Raw genomic sequence first — 5312 nt, 5'->3', positions numbered from 1 at the left:
TGTTGAACTTGGACTGTTTTTTACAGATAATCTCTCTATTAAGGGTTTCCAAACAAAGTTTTAATTCCTTCCATTTGTCGGCAAATGTTTGATTGCCATTTAAATGTAAAAATTGTGTATTAGTAGCTTCAATTTCTTTATCCAAGTTGATCATGTCTTGGCTGTATTGTACCACCAAATTTTTTTTTATTAGTTCAGTGCTACAATTCAGCAAGACTTTTTCCCAGTTCTTTTTGAAGACAGATGTAGGATCTTTGATAGTGGGGAAAATTTGTACTCGCAGACCAATGGGGCAAACATTTTCCAACAAATAACGTCTAAAAAACTCTATATGCCAATACAAATGTGATTTCCGTTTAAGGAGGGTATGCATTTTCAAAAAATAAATCTTTAAATCATCCTCAAATTGGTGAGTATTCAGACAGGATGTCTGTATAGTTGACATGAAACCAGACCAGTCAGTGCCGAGAACCTCCATCATAGGGAAAAGAACAAACAGAACCCTGCTTTAATAACAGAATCAAGGGGCTCAAAGATGCAGCTAGGCAATCACTTTAACAGGTGAAAGGTATAAACTTTATAGTTAGAGACACTCAGGGAATAAGCAGGATCCGAATCCAGGGTAAAGGGATGGGGGTTGGGGGAAGGAAGGGTCCTGCTCAAGAGAAGCGGGTGTGTTATCCACCCAGTCAGTAATTGAAGAAAGGATGAGTATGGTCTCTTTTATACTAAGAATATAAGAAGTGGGCATGTGCCTTCGTCCCAATTGATATATGAAATAAGTAGACCTGATTAATTGAGACACCACTGGCTGCTTGAAACCAAGGAGTTTGTCACCAACTAGGTCAAGGGAAGGGGAGAAAGGGGATTTTGGGGGGGACTATTCACGGCACTGGTTAAACACGATTAAGTAAAAAATAACAAGTATTTATTAAACATAAAACAGGTATCATAAAACAACATTTAAAAACAATCCCCACATTGCACAACAGTAAGTTAAACACAAACTATATCTGCATGTAAGGAGTTGATCGCCTCGACCGGTTTCGCGGTAGTGTACCGCTTCTTCAGGAGGGGGTTTGTCTACAAGATATGCATAAAACATATAAATATACAAGCAAGTTTATACAATGGTTGTAAATATTTTATAATATAATCTAAGTAGCATGCCTTATAATGGAGTGAAAAACTCACCCAGACTGGTCAATTGATCAAGCCGGAGACCCAGTTGAATACCTTCTTTGGCGCAAGGAGGGGGATATATTTGTTTAGAACGGGCTCTATTAAGGAATAAGGTTGATAATTTTATATGTAGCGAAGTGGTCAGTAGTTTTAATGGGGTGAGGGACACCGTGAAGTGTGTGGAAGTGATATATCGCAGTGACAAGGATTAATAGGGTAGGATAAGAAATTGGGAAAATGAGGGGAAAACAGAGGTAAGGGGTGAAGAGAAAAAAGAAGAAGGTGGGAAAGAAAAAATAAAGGGTTAAAGATGGGATGAAAAGAGGGAAGAATGAGGAATGACATTTCAATATAATAGGAATGAAGTGAGGGGGCGAGGGGTGTGGGGGGAGGGAAGGGGGAAGGGGTCAGTGATAGAACAGGAGGAAGGAAAAGGATGAAAGGAAGGGAGGGCGGGGGAAGAAGGGAAAGGAAGGAGAAAAAGGAAGGACAATGAAAGTGCGGGGAGGGGGGGGGGGGGGGAAAGAAAGAAGGGGAGTGGGGGGGAAAAAGTGAGAAGAAAAAGTACAAGTGGAAATATGGGAAGAGAGGACAGAAAAGGGGAAGGGAAGAAAGGACAATTTGAGGAAGGAAAAGGAGGGGAAAAGTGAATAGGTAGGGTAGGGCGGGAGGGGGGGGAGGGGATGGTCCAGGGAGGGGGGAGGGGAAGAAACGGGCCATTAAAGGAAGGGGGGGAAAAAGGGGGAGACATGAGAAAGACTACAAGAAGGGGAGAGGGGGGGGGGGGGGAAAGGGGGGGCATAAGGAAAAATAAGGAAATGAATGGGGGAGGGGAAAGGAGGGGGGGGGGGAGGGGGGGTTATTTGAGGGGAAAGGAGAGGGGAGAAGGGGAAGAAAAGGGTAATTGTGCGTGGTGACACCGTGAAAGACTGAATGAAATTTATTGAATGAAAATAATTAGAAAGATTGAAGTGATAAATAATTGTGCAAACATGCAGGATGCCCAAAAAGAGCGAGAAAATATACTGCTGAAAAGTGTGAAGAATGTGAAGGTGAAAGTGAAATTAAAATATTAAGGGAGTACAAAGAATCTCCAAGAAGTCAAAAGTTTGGAAAAACCGATCACCAAATAGTCTAGTAATATTTGTATAGGTAGACCCAAGTGGGTCCTTACCATAGCTATACATAAAATAAGTATATCCAATTTTACTGGGGCACAGGAGGACAGCCTTGGTAAGTCAATTATAAGGTTAGCTCAACTGCCAGGGTATAGGCAGTGCAATGCACTGATTCCAGCTGAGAAGGTTAGAAAATACATGGACCAGTTAGACATAGAAAGCAATCAGGACTGGAGCCAAATAGATAGATGATGATCTGACTTACCGTGGCTGATGATTTCCCACGTGTGTCCCCAGGGAGAGCGTCCGTGCTATCTCACAGAAGCGGCTTTCTCAGCCGCTTTTGTAAGGATCCCTGGGCGGCGATGTGTGACGTCATCCATAGGCGACGCTATCGCCGTCCAGCGTCCCACCAACCCCTGCACGTGAGTGCGTGGGTGTGCGGCCAGAGACCCAATGGCATGACGCCAGGTCATAGGCTGCAAGCAAGGAGCCGTGATTGGTGCTCCCTGCTGGGGACAACACTCCGTGCGCCAATAGAGAAGGAAGGCTGGGCATCAGGCTAAATCAACCAATCGGGGAGGTTAAGCTCCAAAGGCAAGCTAAATATGGAAAAATAAACGTAGTATATGACATTTTACATGGCAATTATAGCGATGAGCATAGAGATTACTCAATGCATAAATTTGATGGGGGATTAATCCATCATATTGCCTAGCAGTCTGCATCAGAGCACAATATTCTGAAATTTAAACAGAACAAAAAAGTTTATATAAAGAGTTAAAATTACATCACAATATCATATCTATATCATGGCTCCGAGGCCAAATAGCCCATACATCAGATCATGGTTGTAGTCTAGGGGTATGGGGGATATAATTAGTGAATGGGAAAGAGAAATTTGATGACACAGGAAAGGTAGGGGGGGGGTGGGGAAAGAGGAAAGGAAAAAGGAGAATCAGGGAGGAGAAGATTGGAACAGGTCATTCCTCCAGAATTTATATGTATTAATGTTCCCGTAGAAATGGTTTATAGGAATTGACTTCATTCAATCCTGGGAACCTCATGGCATTTAAATCTTCGATCCATAGGCACTCCTTCTGTAGAATGGCCCTGTTCCAATCACCTCCCCGTTTATTTTGAGGGATAACTTCCAAAACAAAAAAACGAATGACAGAAAGGTCGTATCGATGGTAAAGTCCCACGTGACGTCCTACTGTGGTTAACTTGCCCACATCGGAATCATATAGGTGATCCCCCATCCGTTGTCGGAATTCCCTGAACGTCTTCCCCACATAGAAGGCTCCACAAACGCAGCTCATGAGGTAAATAATACCCTTAGTGCCACAATTGGCAGAAAAGGGGGGGTAAAATTCCCGGCCATTCGGCAACAGAAAATATTGTCCCTCCATCACCCATGGGCATCTTGGGCAGTTGCCACATTTGTAGGTGCCCCGGGGTGATGTGTCGGACACGTGTTGTGTGGTATAGTGGCTTTGAGTTAGTCGATCCCTCAATGAGCTGGCTCGGCGAAACACCATCTCGGGTTTTTGTTTAATATATTTCTTAAGGGTATCATCCTCGGCAATAATGTGCCAATGGGTTTGTAATATATTGCGCAGTTCATTGTGGTGGGCCGAATAAGTCGTGATGAATCGTACTGATTCATTGAGACCTTTTTTATTATTCTTGGGAGGATCATACAGCAAGGAATGCCTAGAACGGAGGCATGCCCTGTTGTAGGCCTTCTTTAAATTGGTGTGGGTGTAGCCACGAGTTAGGAGACGATCACGTAGTTCATCTGCCTGTCTCTTGAAGTCTATTGGTAATGTGCAATTTCTACGTAGCCTCAAGTATTGGGCAAAGGGGATGCTTCGAATAAGCGGTTTTGGATGGGCACTGGAGGCGTATAATAGGGTATTACCCGCTGTAGGTTTCCTATATAGGTCCGTATAGAGTATGCCATTGGCCTGTTTGATGACAGTCAGGTCCAGGAAGGGGACCTGACTCTCATCAAACACGACCGTAAATTTTAAGTTGAACTCATTTACATTAAGCGTCTGTACAAATTCAAGTAACAATTCCCTTGAACCTGTCCAAATAATGAACAGGTCGTCTATGAATCGATACCATAACAAAATCTTATCCATAAACCTGCTGTACATGTCACTAGCATTAAGAAATCGCTCCCATGCACCTAAATATAGGTTAGCATAGGCTGGGGCACAGGAGGTGCCCATCGCCACGCCCTGAGTTTGTAAAAACAGTTCGTCATTAAAAGTAAAGTGGTTTTTGGTCAATATAAACAGTAGCAGCTGTAAAACAAAATCCATCAGAGGCCAGGAGGTGTTATCCTGTTCATGGAGGAATGAGCCAGCCATCCTGACACCCTGCTCGTGGGGGATGCTGGAGTAGAGTGCCTCCACATCCAAAGCCACGAGCAGGGCGCCAGGAGGGACTTGGGTCCCCTCGATGTGCCTCAGTAGATCCGACGTGTCTCTAATAAAAGACGGAAGACTGATGACATGTGGCATCAGAAACGCATCAACAAATTTGCTAGCGTGGTCTGTGAGCGAACCAATGCCGGAGACAATGGGTCGCCCAGGGGGTCTCTGTAGATTTTTGTGGGTTTTAGGAAGTGCATAGAAAGTAGGAAGACGGGGAAACTTGGGAATAAGGTATTCGAGAGTATCTTTGTCAATCAGACCTTTATAGTAAGCTTCCGTACATATTGTTTTTAATTCAGAAGAAAAAGAAGAAATTAAAGTAGGGGAGATCCGACAGTACCAGTGGTGATTATTGAGTATCGACAGACACATGTCCTGGTAGGACAAATGTGTCATCAAGACAATATTCCCTCCCTTGTCCGATTGTTTGATAACAATCTCTGGGTTTTTTTGTAACTTTTTGAGGGCTTTGGTTTGATTGTCTGTCAAGTTAGGAGCAATTTTTTGCCACTCCTGTCGCTTCAAATCTCGTATTGTGGCCTGTAAAAAGGACCAAATTGACGGG

The 5312-nt window shown here is 43.7% G+C and overlaps 1 long non-coding RNA gene across 1 annotated transcript; it reads right to left on the bottom strand.

Annotated features, from left to right (window-relative positions):
• Nucleotides 1-1117: 1117 nt before the first annotated feature.
• Nucleotides 1118-2839, bottom strand: LOC120940982. The gene is made up of 3 exons (XR_005749500.1): nucleotides 2566-2839; nucleotides 2357-2478; nucleotides 1118-1280 (listed from the first exon to the last, which is right to left on the bottom strand). It is a non-coding gene; the product is annotated as an uncharacterized LOC120940982 (long non-coding RNA).
• Nucleotides 2840-5312: the final 2473 nt, after the last annotated feature.

Source organism: Rana temporaria, chromosome 5 (assembly GCF_905171775.1).
Source record: "Rana temporaria chromosome 5, aRanTem1.1, whole genome shotgun sequence".
In the NCBI taxonomy this organism is placed as follows: Eukaryota; Metazoa; Chordata; class Amphibia; order Anura; family Ranidae; genus Rana; species Rana temporaria.
Note: the sequence above shows the minus strand (reverse complement) of the source record. Positions and strands in the feature narration are given on the sequence as shown.